General features: G+C 36.3%; 1 pseudogene; it reads left to right on the forward strand.

Annotated features, from left to right (window-relative positions):
• The window catches only part of LOC109061882, a 74,917-nt pseudogene that overhangs the window by 43,198 nt on the left and 14,764 nt on the right, over window positions 1-16,955 (forward strand).

Raw genomic sequence — 16,955 nt, forward strand, 5'->3', positions numbered from 1 at the left:
ATGTCAAAATTTAAATAATGTGTGCTAAAATATATATATATATATATATATATATAATTACTATAATAGTAATAATAATTATTATTATGATATTATTATTTAAACAATTACTATAATAGTAATAATAATAATTATTATGATATTATTATTAAATGCAAAAAAAAAAAAGGAAACACCCCCAAATTCAAAAATAGACCTATAAAGAAACATAGTATATATAGTGCTATATATAGTCCTTTCAATACATGTGAGATATTCTATATATATATGTAAAGTTAGCAACATATAATGTCTATAGATACAGAATATGCAAATTTCTTATGACATTGTAGATTCAGTTAGAGAATACAAAAGAAGGAAGCAGAAGAGAAGTTAAGAATGAATGAATAAATAAATGTGAATGAAAAAGAAAAGAAAATAGACAATATTTTTTATGTAATTTATGTATTTATAAAGTTCAGTTGTAAATAGTAAATCAGTAATTTCAGATTTTTGCGGCCTAAAATGTTTTGCAGTGAAAATATACCACATATAACATTCTTCTAACACTGTTATGACTTTTCTGACTTTGAGAAACATTGTAGGACTCCAGACTAACATTTGAGGACACCAGTGCCATTAAGTTCTACAGAAGGTGGCACCAGCACCTGACAGTAAAGCACTCACCCTAATCGCACATGTACTCAATCTCGGAGATGTCTATTTGATGTCTGCATTTACATATGCAAGATGTATTTTTAAGAGTGCTTGCTCATCTGCAATACATCTCTAAGATGTTACCTGTCAGATGTCAAATATAAGAATGCATGTAAACTGCTTCTGAAACGTTTATCAGAGTATGCAGCAGATGTTTCCCAGATCTTTAGCAGACGTCTTACAGATGTATTTGTGCTGTCTAGGTAGTTGAGGTGGTGATTTGTTATATAAGAACAATGTTTTTCCTGGTTTCCACATCAGTGGCGTTTATTCTGATACCTGTAGCTTTAACAGAATTCTGTGCTGAATTTGAATGCTTCTCACAAGATTTAACAGAGATGTTGATTCTGTGGCGACTGGTAAATGGTTATTGTTGTGGTTGTTATTGTTACCATTGCCATCTTCAGAATACTACAAATACATATACAAAAATCATCCTAAAATAAAAAGGAAAATTATGTTTTTCAAATCAGTTCCAAGTAATGTTATTTGTGCAGGATCTTGGGCGAGATTTCCTGTGATCTGGTCTTTGCTCTCGGCCCTGTGTTGGATGGGTGAGTCAGATCTGACCGGTTTACCTGATGACTCTGCTCTTTCTGGTGGCTGTTTTCTGACCCCTTTTGGAAGGATGCACATGTCTTTCTGATCATAGAACTTCTATTGAAATTAGGCTAAGCATGTAACCTCTGAGACAGAGCGTGCCTGGCGTCTTTTTGCTGTTTCTGAAGTGCTGAGACCAGATGTGACTGCTAATGGTTGCAGTGCATTTTGTATTTGGGTCAATTGTCACACTTTTCACTTTTTTGTATCTGGATCGATAAATTTGTTTTAAAAAATGAAAGAATGAAGTAGCAAGCAGCAATTGTCAGAGTTAAGATGCTTTATGATGTTTAAAACGATACAATGCATTATTTAACAATTTAAGAATTAAAGGCATCTGGGTAAACTTGGTCACACCCATATTTTGTTTTAAAGACCCTGTTATAGCCATCCAAATAATAAAGTTCAACATTTTGATTAATATTGACCTAGTGATTCCAGAGAATTATATGACACTTGTTTTGTTGAGGTTGAGTGAAAAACCTGAAACTGGATAGCAAAAGTAATTTGTTGTTGTTGTTGTTGTTGTTTTAATTAATTGCACATATAAAATAAAGAATTTCAGCGCACCTGGCGCATGGTCTGAAATTTATTATACAAAGTTATTGAGTAGGATTAGGGATGTAGTATATGGTCATGCAGAATAAGTGTATGTGCTTTATAAGTAACAATAAATGGGCAATATGGTAATAATAGGCATGATAATAAGCAACTAGGTTAATAGTGAGAATTGGTCCCTATACTAAAGTGTTACCCATTTTCCTCCTTAGGTCTTTTAAAGCATGGTCATATCATTGTGTGAATTTTATCATCTCAACAGTGTTATAAATTATTGTAGCATCTGGGATTGTACCAAGCGTTTAGCATGGAGAACAGATGAATTGAATTTCCCTTCCCATTTTTTTTCTCAGATGATGCACTAAGCACTCGTCACTGTCACCGCCATCGCAGCAATGCTCAGTGTTCTCTTGATTTTGTGAGGAATTGCCGAAGACGTTTCTGGCCCAAGTACAATAAATGCATGTCATAGCACATTAAGGAGATTTCCTACAGGAGTAGCAGAAAAACAAGTCTATTTTCAAGAGTTCGTCATCAAAAGGAAACGGCTAGCCCGCTACATCCCTCCGTCTTGCTGAGCGAGGAAAGACACTTTGCCTCGCCCCTGACCATGTCTTTGTGAGACCACCCTTGACGTTTTATGTGCAATTCATGTGGCATTCTCCACTAACCTTCGAGCCAACTATTATTAGACCATCGCATCGTCGTGCGTATCTGAGATAGTTTGCTCAGCAAATAGTTAGCTGAGTCGGTTTATCTATTCTAGTCCAGGCTGGAGGTGGCAGAGCCCAACCTCAAGTCAAGGCCTTGCCTCAGAGCTCGCTGCACTGCACAGCTCTTATTTGTTATTATTGAACATTTGTGCTTCGGTTAAGACCAAGTCTCCATGGCAGGGCATGAACAAGGTTCTCATTGAGAGAGACACTGAGGTTTCAGCATGGGTCGCACAGTGCAGGGATGTGGCTTCCACAAGCCCTGAGACTCTCTGGCCTGTGTGTGAAAATAGCCTGACGCTCAAACTTTGCGGTTGGTTGTAAAATAACACCACCAGATTGCTATAAAAGCTTTCATATATCAAAACGCCGGCACAATTCGGGCCAGGCCCGAATCTCATGCGAGAAGGGGGCGAGAAGACAAATATTATTTAGAAACCCCAAATGACATCATCAATAGCCACAGCCTCATCAGATACGATGATAGCTTCCTCGTAACCTTGGATTTTTTGGGAAATTATATATATGTGATATTTCTGTGTGGAGTTTTATCTGAAACCACTGGGGCTATTGGAGGCGGTCTGCGGCTTAATGCTCTATGTATAAGACAAAAACTTTGACTTTTGGCTATTGTTATTTTTGGAAATGTGAAACACACAAGGCACACTGCCTCCATGACAAGCGTCCTGCAAAAACTGGGCCTGTTGTCTGAAAACTCTCCTTTAATTACATTCGCAAAAAATTGACAAGCTGGTCTCCAGGCATATGAAATGAGCTCCATCATATGCTTTGATTTTCCCTCTGAAAGTCTTTAATTACAGGCATAGGAAAATAATGAATCTGCAGTAAAGCCATACGCCGAGATTTATCCTTAACTAGTTATTTGTGGCAAGTTGGGGGCAGCTGGTTTCAATAACAGCGACGGAAAGCAAAGCCAGAAATACTAGCGTTGCCAAGAAAATGTGGAAAAAACAAAAAGGCATTTCTGTGGGGAGAGAGGACCCAAGAGTGAGATAATTTTCAACCAAATTTTACTTAGTATAAATATCTAGTTCTGTTATGAAACTCTAGATGGCGCAGGCTGTAAGGTCCTTAAAGGGATAGTTCACCAAAAACAGATTTGTACTTTTTTTTTTTTTCAAAGAGTTTAAACCATGCTGCGAATCACACATAGCTAGCGTTTATGCAGTTCTCATTGCTTGTCAGAGCAGTGGCTGTACATATGTCTTGGTAGTAGATCTGCTTGTTTTGAGGGCTATATTATCCTGTCCTGTCCTGTTTACTGCCATGCCATGTGTGGAGATATATGCATGTCTATTGATGCAGCAGCTTGTTTTATATACATACTAGAGCAGCAGGTATGTATATTGGCTTGTTTGTTTTTTTGTTTTTTGTTTGTTTTTTTTTTTCATTTTATTTTCTCTCCTGCTTTGATGGGGGGTAATTTCATGTATGCTGTTTGAGCACCAGCATCTTGTCTGTGTATGTATTGGCAAAGTCTCTGTACTTACTATAATAGCACTAATATTCTATTCCTCCACATCCAGATACATTACAATTGTCACATCCATCACTGCTGTCATGATAGAACTATCTAGTTCAGTCATTAAACTCTAGATAGTGCAGGGTGATAGGGTGATCCTTTACATTCTCTAGAACCTACTAGCTGTCATTTACTACATGGCACAATATAATTGGTCTCTGTTGCATCTGCAGCCAATGAGTATGATGCACAACAGCTAAATGGTTTGGTTTGGTGTTTGCTATAAGCAAGTCTTGCAGCACACTATCAGGTAGGTGCTTTACATGCTATATGCATCTTCAGCCAATGAGCTTCCTGCTCAGCTGTTTTCTGCATCAGAATCCCTCCACCTCCCCCAGCTCCACCTGTCTAGATGTGCTATGGATGACTTCATCTAAGTTACTTGTGCAGCAGCAGTATGTATTAAATGCTCACAAAAATGTGTCTGTGTATGTATCACCTGTAGCAAGTCTCTGTATTATCCAGAACAGTCTTGAAACTCTAGATTGCACAGACTGGTAAGTCTTTTACATGTAATCTGATAGCTATCACATAATTTACTACATGGCATGAGCTCATTGGTGTCTGTTGCATCTGGGGTTGCAAAGGGGAAGATTCTAGTACATTTCTGGAAAATTTGTAGAAACTTTAAGAAAAAATTGAACGTTTTTGGAAACTTTCAGAAAGTATCCAGAAATGTTACTGGATATTTTCTGCCTGTTTATATCCATAGTTGCATCTGCAGCCAGTTAGATTACTACTGAACAGTTAAATGGTCTGATTCTGTGTTTTCTGTATCAGAATCCCTCCACCTCCCCCAGCTCCACCTGTCTAGATGTGCTACAGGTTATTAAATCTATTACATGCTCACAGGAGCATGTCTGTGGATGTATTGGCGGTAGCAAGTCTCAAAACTTGCTCTGCAACAGCAATAATCAGCTGCAGCAGTAGCATGCATAACAAATCTATTCTGCCAAGATCAAATGCATTAATATTGGCATACCCATTACCATGCTGAACTATTCGGAAACTTGTCATAAAATAAATAACTGTAAGAGAATGAGAGCCAACTGAGAATCGAAACCAGGTGATAAGTCCAGACAGCAAACTTTTGACATCAGACAGGTCGATAATCAGGCAGGCAGAGTGGTTGAAAGTCAGGTGGTGAGGAAACTTCAGGGACTGAAGCAGGACTTGTCGATGACAGACAGGGGTCGTAAATAAGCAGCCAATCCATACAGGCAAATCCAGGGGTCAGAGCCTGTGGGGCACTCCAAAGGCTGGGATAAACAAGCTGGCAGAATCCACTGGCCTAACTGAGTTGACTGCTAGAACACAAACAGCGACAGGTCACAATAACTGGACAAGGCAAGACAACTAAAAAGCAAAAGAGTACGGCAAGGGACACAAAGGATGCAACACAAAATGTGTGGTACTAAACAATCAGGAAAATAATGTATAGGAAGGAAATCACACAAGGAACAGGTGAAAATTAACCAAATGAGGACTAGATAAATGCTAAACAAATGGGCAGGGTAAAGGGAAACAAGGAGGCCAGACAAGAGGAGCACATGGGCAACACAAACACAAAGCTATGTGCTCACACATAAAACAAACACTGACATACAAAGTTAATAAGGACAGGACTGCCAGGACTGAACCCTGACAATTTTTCTGCCTGCGCACAGAAGAACAGCTAATATCAAAAAGCATTTAGAAGTGCACTGAGACCTTTATTCAGACTCATTCAAAACTTTGAGATGTTGTATATTGTCATTAATGTATTTCCAGATCTTTAGGCTTTTTTTTTTTAATCATAAGTGGCCATTTTTCATACTTATATTTAAGAACAGACTTAGGTGGTCTAAATCTTAGCTTCATCTTTTGTTCCTACACTATTTAATTTTCAGAGAGTTGAATGACATGAACCATTGTTACTAGTGCAGGAATAGAATCTGCTTTGTGCTTTTGGTGTTATAGCAAGTTATAGTATGTCATGAAACAAAGAAAACAAAAAAGTTGTGATAAATGTCTGCAATGTGTTTTAGTTGTTTAAGCAACCGAAAGAGATTTTGCTGTATCCGGTGAAGTTTTAAGATGGTGTCACACGTGTAATAGAAGTCATTGTCACACTAAAGTGCAATCCAATCCATTATAATTACATAAAGTACAGAAATAAATCATTTCAAGGGGTGTTAAAATAAGGCTAAAGACTTTATATGTAATCATGCACAATCTGTCATTAACTTTACAGTGCTAACTCAAAGTTTAGTATTATTAGCTTGTATTAGTTGTCCCACATAGAACTGTAGGCTTTTACTTTTAATTTGTCATATTTCTGAGTGAAACAAGATATTTAAATGGTCCATGTGCTGTATTTTTATGATGTGTCTTGAGGAACACGAATAATGCTTGCACTGTACATCAAAAACTGCCATCATAGAATTAAATTGCATTTTCTACCCTGATTTTACTCCTAAGATTTGAACAGTTTACATGGATGGATCTCCTTTAAAACTTCAATGTAAAGACCCACTGCTATGATTAGCTGGCATCTTCACATCTAAACAAAGTGTCATACTTGGCGTTTTTTTTTTTACTTTTACACCTGTCAAGATTAACTAAGAATGAAAAGTGTTGATTATAATATTACTGTATATTTAGATCTACTTCCATAAAAGGTTGCAGTGCTGAGCAATGTAGCTGCTCACAGTCTTGTCTGTTGAATGCAGTGACCTCAACACAGATCTCTTAAGTTTTTACATTTTCACAAATGCTTTCGTCATAACTAACGCGCGAGCATAAAGTATTATACCGCATATAAATCAAAACTGCCTAACATTACAGATTGAAATGTCGATCCAGGCAGTGGTTAAGGACTGTGGTTTATAACACTGACAGCAACAAAATCAGCAGACTGGATGAATAAAAATGCAAATTCACTCTCTGAGAGTAGGTGGCACTTTTGAACAAGCAGAAATACACTGGTTACCCCTGCATTCATTTCCATTCATTCCTTTTCTAATGACTCATAATCCATGTAACATTGGTTTGTTCACTCAATAGTATTTGTGTGCCACACTCTCCAGACTTGAAAAAGTAATGTCAGGTCTGACTAAATTAGACTGGAGTGTCTCAAGGATACAAACAGAAGTGGTCACAAGAGATGCATTTGAAATGCAAGGTGGAAACAGTGTGCATCGTGACTTGTGATTGGATCATTAAAAATGCATCTTTATACCAGGTGGAAATAGAGCATAAAATTGGAGACTACACAAAATGGGCTTTTGTTGAAGCTGTGTCTTTGAAGTCAACACAAAACCCTTTTTGTTTGTGTTTGTGCACAATTCAAAAATGTCATACAAATATGTCCTTTTAGCATAAAATGTTATAACTGTAACAACTTTACTTTTTAACCCAGGTTTTGTTCTTGTACTGGAACACTTTTCATGATCAAGTTAAATTTCAATGATTTTTTATTTTTGAATTATTTTTCCTGTTTCACATCAGATTACTGAAACAAAATCGGTTACGAATGCTATTTCATGTTGGCTTTCAACTACAATAGAAACATGCATGTAAAGGGCAAACAAGATAACAGTGCTTTGAAAGCTATGCATTGTTACAGTGATTGACAATTTCTGTTCTGTCTGAATATATCGAGCAGATAGACCAGCAGAGATTGTAGCACTGTCACTCAGCTAAATGTGTCCCAGTGCCAGAGAAACCTTCTGTCAACTACACTGTATCTTCTGACTCTGTCCACAGATTGTGGAGGAGGGTATTCATGTTTTGCTGGAGTGGTTGGGTGGTGCAGGTCCTGGAGTGGTAGAGTTTGCGCTATCTAAATGTCAATCCTGCTTTGTGTTATAGAGGGTTACTGCATGCCGGAGTGGGATGGCATTGTTTGCTGGCCCAAGGGACTGCCTGGAAGCATGGTGTCCACTGCCTGCCCGGAGTACATATATGACTTCAACCACAAAGGTGAGCTTGCATCCAGTGACCTGTGGCTAACTGGTACATGTCTAATGCACATGGCGCTCCCTTGACAATACTGGACAACCTCCAGGATGCACATATTTGGAAGCCGCCACCTCCAAAATCTGTGCTTTTTTCCTCAGTTCATCATTGTTGGTGCTCCAAATTCTTGTCTCGTCTTTCAGACAAACATTTTGGAATACTTCCATACATTTTTACATGCTTGACTTGTATTCATAACAAAAACAGGGTGTGTTTTCATAAAGCAGATGTATTGTGGACCTGGACAGTGAATTGAGCACTAGCAGTGCTGTTCCTGACTTCATTACATTTACATTTATTCATTTAGCAGATGCCAAAGTGACATGTAACCATGAGCAAATAATCCAAGGGAGAAAACAATACAAACCAATCCAGGCGCATTGGAAATGCATGCTTGAGGCAACATTTCTGCAACACGTTTTGCTGCAGATTAAAATTGAAATGTCCAGTGGGTGGCGCTAAAATGCGCATTCAATACGTGACCGTGGCCACGTATTTACTGCATTGGCATGTATTCTGCTATGCAACCCTGCTATTTTAAATCCTTATATGCACATTTGAGCTGTTTTGTCGTATCGTCATTTAACAGGGTTCAAAGTGCTTGACCTCGCAAGTGCCACGCTGTATCACGTGAGCTACAGACGAAACATACTGCATTAGAAAACGCATATATATAAGAAGCTGTATATGTGATGCTAACTTTCAAAATGATAAATTTTCAAATCTCACAGCATGTTAAAATTGTTTTAAGGTCATAAATTAATATTGTGCAAGGAATTGTGTGAAAATTAGGCTTTCTTATTCGAAATTCTGTCTCTGTAAATCATACTTTGAGTAAAAAGAAATAAAAGTGGTTGGAGTTTTACTGCCGCCAGTGCTCACTTCAACCTGAAAACTGCAACAGTTTGTACGTTTAGGTACGTTTTTGAGTTTTGTAGAAATGTAGGTAAAGGCACATATTTCCAATGAGCCTGGGTAGATACAAACAGTGCTACTGTAGCTTTACAAATTGTAACTGAGTAGGGTGGTGCTATTCTACAGCAGTAATCAGTGTTGGAAGAAACACATTACATATAATGGATGTTATGCAATCAGACAGCTATCTGGAAAGATACAATAGAGCTGTTTGTAAGTTTATTCATTCACTCATTTATTTCCTGAGAACCTATTTCCTATTTCCTTTGTTTCAAAGAGTCATTTCCAAAATCTGAATAATGAGTCAATTTGAGAACATTTGTTTACAACACTCATATTCATCACTTTGATATTTTCATAATTTGAGTTTAAGATATGGGGACCTATTTAGGGACCTATTCTCATTATAGCATAATACACCTAATAAACATCTAATTTGCTGCTTATTATCAGTTAGTAAACTAGTTGTTAAGTTTAGGTATAGAGTGGATTAAGGGATCTAAGATATGGTCATGCAGAATAAGGCATTAATATGTGCTTTACAAGTATATGCTAGTAATATGCATGCTAATAAGTGTCTAGTTAATAGTGAGAATTGATCCTTATATAATTGGTCCTTAATTAAAGTTTTACCGAATATCCTAGAAGGCTGAAAAACTCATACTTTTTGATGCAAAAAAGCACCTAACACATTACTTTCCATAAAAAAGGTATATTTTCTAAAGTTTACATTTATATGTTTTAGGTTATATTTTGTTAATTCTTGAATTAACGCAATAATGTAACACTTCGTTGCAAAAGGTGGTAACAATAGATTTTGAGCAAATTTGAATGATGATTCAAACTGCTTTCCAAACAACAAGCTTTCTTGTTAAACAGTGTTTGCGGTAGAGCTTTAGAGATCCATTAATTACAATAGAGACCTACACATGAAAACACTAATTGGACATCTTACTCAAGTCTGTCCTCAAGGCTGTTTTTTTTTTAATAATTATTGTATTCCTTTTATCAATAATTCAGTCCATATTTGTAGCACAGTTAGATGCTAGTAGTGGCAAACATTGATAATTTCATACACTGTGGCTCTATGCTGTCAGTCTGATTGAGAAATCAATACACGAATGTCCTAAATAAAGGCACGGTTGCTTTGTTAGAGTATGTGTTGTGCTGTATCCACAGGACGTGCGTACCGGCGCTGTGACATCAATGGGACCTGGGAGCTGGCGTCAAATAACAACAAAACCTGGGCTAATTACAGCGAGTGTGCCAAATTCCTCACCCATTATGACCCGGACCAAGAGAGGGTAAGACCTTCCACCTTACAGTTGCTGTTATCAGCTGAGTTCACCCACAAGAATTTTGAATATGTAAATTAAATATTCTGATCGTTTGCTGATTAATTCAGAATATGCCTCATGTTGTATTCCTCATGGTGTCCGTCTGCTATAAGTGTTTTCTTGCACATTTTGACTGAACTGGTTTTGTATCTGATTCACTAAGGAATTATGTAGGCAACTTGACCTATAAAAAATTACACTGAAGCAAACAAACATATAAATGGATGCAATGTATAGACATATACCTGGACAATGACTAAAATGTTGTGTGTTTGAAATATAATTTCTCTGCAACACTGGGCTACAGTTACTTGTGTTGCTTCTCTCAATAAACAATAGCTGTGCTAATATTACTGCAGTGACAAATAATATGCAATATTTAATCCACAGAGACTCTTTTAAAAGTACAACATAATTAAACATTAAATGCTTAAACTGTTTTTTTTTTCTCCATTTACTCAAAATTATAGACTTGAATAAACTGGAATCTAGGAAATTTACTTGAATTTAAACTGTTAATAGCTGTTAAATTTAGGTACTCTTTACTCAACATAAAATCAAAACAAACAAACTGAGTACAAAATGTTACTTTAAATAGATTCTGTATGTTTGTTTTTCTCTCATGCAGTACAGTTAAACTTACAGTAAACTTTTAGCTGAACTTAGGTAATGTTTTCAGTTATTTCAGCTCAGTTATACTCCTTTACTAGTTTCTGGTATATTCAAGTAGATATTTTTGCGAAAACTGAGAAGACTGTTAGTGTTTAATGTTCAATAATGTTAAAAGAGTAAACTATTGTACAAACGTTCCTCATTTAGTAATAACTGCACAATGCAAATTGTGCCGGATTATTTTGTGAATAAGAAACTATGCTAAATTAGCATAATTTAATAGAAAAGTGTGTGTGTGCAGAGAAGAATGTCAGTGACTTCATTTAAAAACTGAGACGCAGTGCATTTTCAGCATTGTGCACGCAGGTGTTCTGTGAATATGATGCAGGTATTTCTTTTCTGTTGAAAAAGAGTCAAAAACTGATTAATAAATCCCCCATTAGGTGTTTTCAATTTTTGATTTAGTCCTTACTCAAAGCTGTCGTGTCTTGAGAAGACATGCAGGACTTGGAACAACATGAGAACACTTTCTTTCATATTCCTATAAAACTCAAACCACATTATGAACACAATTTATTAGTCATCAATGTTAACACTGAAGTTTTTTGTTGTTTAGTTTTTTGTTAGATTTGTTTCTCTCATCTCTGTGTCGACGGGCAAAAAGGCTGAGCTGTGGGCTGAACTGAACTATTTATCATTTAGATTGAAGAATGCACATCAGCTAAAGCCTCAGTGAAAAACTATTTCACTTCACAGGACTTGAACTGAATTTAATCAATGGAATCAACATAATCAATGTAGTTCACCAGGAAACTTGTATAGAAAACATCTGGATTACTGTGTAGATACTCTCTATAGCTGCCTGGGTTTATGTTCTGTATATAGCAGCAAATCTGACAGGTTTTAAGCCCATCAGTGTGCTGTGATGTGTGTGTTATGGTGTCTCTTCAACACCATCAGCTAATGAATCAGTGTGATTCTCTAGGGCTTCAGACGTTTGTGGCCCACTGACACGTTTCCTGTTGCATTATTATGCAGAATCCTATGGGTTAAGTTCCTAGACGTTCTATTATGGAAACGTGTTAAATGAGAAAAAACACTGAATAAACATTTACATACACAAACCTTTAAGGTTGCAATGTGGCTATAACATTGTTTTCAGAAGCTGCATCTGAAGTTGCTTTAGGTATGTTTACACAGACACATTCAGACTCAGAGGTGGCATGAATGCATTTACACTGCTAAATTTAAATGATACTCTAAATATAAAAACTAAAAACCACCCAGTAGGTGGCGGCAGTAATGAGTGAGCCATTCATTCAACCGATTCATTCAAATGGCTGATTCATTCAGGAAAAACATCACCCTTGCTCATATGATTTTTCTAAATTTGTATCGCATTATATAAAGGTAAGACAAAAACCAATACAGAGGGCATTTTGTGCCTTTTTTGCAATTAAATTTTGAAATATAGATATATATATATATATATATGTGTGTGTGTGTTTGTGTGTGTGTGTGTGTGTGTGTGTGTGTGTGTGTGTGATTTGAGTCACGTCCTTCTCTGTTGTATATTTCATTTTGCTCTCACAATTAATTTTAGATTAATGACTGATTTACTGTGATAGCGCTGATATATCTACCACAGGATAATAAACTCTAAATGACTGCATATTTTATGGTCATACCACTCATCTTTAGCTCCACAATTTGACATGAATAGATCAAAATGAGTAATTTCTCTGTATTATGTGATTATTTCCTGATGAAGTGGATCATTAAGGTAATTTGCTCAAATTCAGTTCTGACATTAATGTTATGCATCATTGCTCATATCTCATTTGTTCATCCATCATTTAGGTCTGAGCAAGCTGTCCCTTTGCAATCATTAGTTCGGGATTAATTTATTCATATTCATAACAATTCTGACACAAGGCTTTCCAGATTAGCTTTCCAGGTCCTTGGGTGCTCTCCGCACAAAACATATTTGTTCAAACGTTCAAATAGTCAATATGGTTTCAAGTTTTTTATTTGCCACTTTTTGGGAGATACTTTTCCTTTGATCTGGAACACGGTTGGTGAGTGTAGGAATCTATATTTTGAGGGTCATGCCTTTTTGCTTCCCAAGTCCCAAAAGCCATTCTGCAGTTAATGAGAAATCATCCATGCAAATGAAACGTTTGGAGTGCAGCGACTCAACAGCACTAACACAGCGCTGGGTTTGGCCATCGCATCTCATGCTAAATGTTAACAGCTGACAAATCTCTTGTTCTATCAGCTCCAGATTGCTCTCCTCTAATGCACACCACTGATCCAGCTTCGCTCAGTTAGTGCGGTCGCAATGTGAACTTGCTCGGCTGCCTACAGCCTGAAGTAATCGCAGTTGAAAGCGTGGCCGCTCACCGCTCAGCTTTTGTCGAGTCTCTGAACTTCCAGACAAACAGTTTTTTGCAAGAGGTCACCGGCTGTCAGCTTGCTCTCCAAATAAACAGTTGCACTTCTGGCAGAAAAACCGCCAAAGGCAGAGATTGGATAGGTAATTCCTTCAGCAGCTCTGCTTTTGTTTACACACCAAAAGATGCGAAGCTTGAGCTTTGAGTTTAAGCCCAAACAGAAATTAGACACTGCTGGCATGTGTTTTAATGTGGTGTAAATAGCAGTAAACATAAAGAAACTGGGATTGTTTCAGACAAGGTCATAATATACTGTATTGAGATGAAGAATTCATTAAAAGGTTCTCTTAAAAAAAAAAAAAAAAACACACTAGCTTTTCTAATCTTTTTTGTATTCTATCTGTTTTCTCTTTTTATTCATTATAAAATTAAAAAAAAAAAAACAGAAGGGACTTATATAATAATAATTAAAAAAAAACGTGCTATGTGTACTGAGTTAAGCTAACTGAGACTTGTCATAGCACTTGTATATCATTGCTCTATTTGTTGATTTTGATTGGCTTCTATTGTCCTCATTTGTAAGTCACTTTGGATAAAAGTGTCTGTTAATGACTAAATGTAAATGCTAATTGCAGCTATTTCATTTATTGTTTTTTTTTATGGTTTTTTTTCAATTGTCAGTCCTAATACATGTTCAATATATGATTTGTTTATACTATGATTGTCTGTTTTATATGCCAATTCTGATATTCTTGCTTGAACCCCAAGACCTACAACTGTTTTCCGTTCTGTTATTTGTTAGCTGTTGTTTTCACTTCCTTATTTTGTCTTTATTCTCAGGAGGTTTTTAAAAGACTTTACCTGATCTACACGGTGGGGTACTCCATCTCTCTGGGATCACTTATGGTGGCAACAGTCATCCTAGGATACTTTCGGTAAGAAAAGCCTGCCTCCTTGTTTTCACAGAAAGAATTGACGAAGCCCTTCACAATGAAGAATTTTAAAAAGCAAGGGCATTTTCCTCACTCTGGGGGTTGTGCTGAAATGGTATTGCTTGGACAAAAATGGCACATCAAACAAGACATCTATGCATAAAATATTCTGCCATTGTCTTTTTACTTGATGTTTTATTTATTTATTTATTTCTCTTTGATTCATAAGAGTTCTTGCATAGAAACTGCCAGTGTGCACAGCTTTATCAGTTCCATTGTTCCTGCTGAACAGCAGATCTATTTTGCAGAAATTTCAGTGATTTAAGACCATAAATTGTATTCCATAAGTAGTACTTTTTTGTCAATTTGTAAAAACAGAGATGAAATCAGAATTGCCATATATAAACATGCAAATGCATGAAAAAAAAAAGATATAGACTCAAAATTGTTAGAAAATTTCAGAATTGAGCATTTATATCTCGCAATTGTGACTGTAAATGCGTAAAAAATTGTAATTGCAAGTTTATATTCCACAATTATTACTTTTTTTTCTCACAACTGTGATTTTATACCCCCAAAATTCAGGATTTTTACTTGCAATTGCAAGTTTATATCTAGCATTTCATTTTTTCCTCATAATTGCGAGTTTATAATCCTGCAGCTCATATCCTGCTATTTTCACTTTTGTCTTGCAAATTGATTAGAGTTCAGCGCCAAAAACGCTTTTTGCAGTGCTGCTTTTCCTCCACAGCATTTGCTGCTTAAATATTGCAATCTGTCAATAAATACAAAGAAATTTGGATTGCTTAAACCACCATAGAAGTGGTAAATTATCTTACTCAGGGTCTCTTAGGCTACAATCTAAATATACAATATACATGCCCCATTTTGTTGACTAAATGTGGTTTACTTGATGCAAGTTTTATGATATCCACATGCAGACTTTGTTCATGTAGATGCATTTATCAAAGACTCCAGCTGAATGTCTGCTAGCAGCCGATGTTCACATGCTGGTTTATGGAGAACTGATTTATAATAAAACTAAACTAAGACTTTGAGTCTTTTTGTTTTTGTTATGTTGAGTTGATGTGTGCTTTTATGGTCTTTTATGGTCATGAGACATGAGCAGAACAATTGTAAATCATTTGTAAAACTAATTTTAGTAATACTTAATAGGTTTATAGTAACAAAGCACTTGTAAATCATTAGCAAAACTATTAGTTTATTATAGTTAATTCATAGTTTATTATTATATTTTGTCCCTATCTTGTTAATACATTATTATGCTACAACGCAACAGTATGCCAAATAATGAGTTCCTCAACACACAGTATTTAAACCAGTAGTAAAACAGTTGTTTAATGGTTATCAGGAGTAATTATTTATCAATGTAGATTAGATCATGGAAAAATCTTTATCAGACATTAATTGCTAATTGCATAAATACAAAGTATATGAAGAGTTCAGATGCAAAACCCCATACGAGCCATTTGAAATTTTCTTCTAAAATGATCATTTTTATTAGGCTCCGGTGTGCATGTTCAGTAATTTCACTTTTTTAATGGCAATGAATAGGTTATTTGCATTGCCATTAAAGTGAGATAACTGAACCTAAAGATAGGAGCCTGAGAAAAATGCTCATTTTAGAAGATATATATATATATATATATATTCTATATTGATATTGAGCACGTTCTGCTCGTGTTGTTTCAGAAATAAGGCACAATGGTTCAGGTGTTAATGTTTTTGCAAGTGTGCTGAAAGGGACTATTTTACATTTAAAACTTCATTAAAACGTTGTGTTTTGACTTGACTGAAGCGATCGGTTTTCCAAATGAATGGCATCAAATGAATGTTTCTCTAATAGTTCACCCAGCGTGTGTACTGGCCCTTTTTCAATGTTAAGACATATGAGTGCATTTATTACTTTTGCGTTCAATTGTTCCATTTTCATTGCTAAATTAATGCAAAGAGGTTCCCTTCGTTATTTATCCAGCGGGCTTATTCATTATAGTGATTATGTGCGGTTAGTACGTATGAAAATTGATCTTTTTTGAATATGCCAATATCTGAAAAGCGAGCAAACTTTACGTGGGGGTATGCTTGCAGAACACTGACCCCCAAGACCCTACACATGTCTTTTCCGTCTGTTATTTGTGTTAGCTATTTTGTTTGTCACTCTTATTTTGTCTTTATTCTCGGGAGTTTTAAAAGACTTTACCTGAAGCTACACGGGGGACTCCCATCTCTCTGGATCAACTTATCGGTGGGCCGCCAGTACACATGCCAGCAGCCTAGGATACTTTCGGTAGAGAAAAACCGCCTCCTTGTTTTCTCACAGAAAGAATTTGACCGAAGCTCGGCGTTCACAATGAAGACAATTTTAAAACAACGCAAGGGCAGTTCCCTCACTATGGGGTGGTGTGAAATGGTAATTTGCTTTGACCAAAATGGGCACATCAAACAAGACATCTATGCATAACAATATTCTGCCATTGTCGTGTTTTACTTGATGTTTTATTTTTTTTAAATTTAATTTTCTCTTCGAATTTCATAAGAGTGCTTGCATAGAAACTGGGCCAGTGGGGCAACAGCGCTTTATCAAGCAGGTTTCCAATGTCTTCTGCTGAACAGCAGATCCTATTTTTGCAGAAACG

This window comes from Cyprinus carpio, chromosome B5, assembly GCF_018340385.1.
Source record: "Cyprinus carpio isolate SPL01 chromosome B5, ASM1834038v1, whole genome shotgun sequence".
Lineage (NCBI taxonomy): Eukaryota > Metazoa > Chordata > Actinopteri > Cypriniformes > Cyprinidae > Cyprinus > Cyprinus carpio.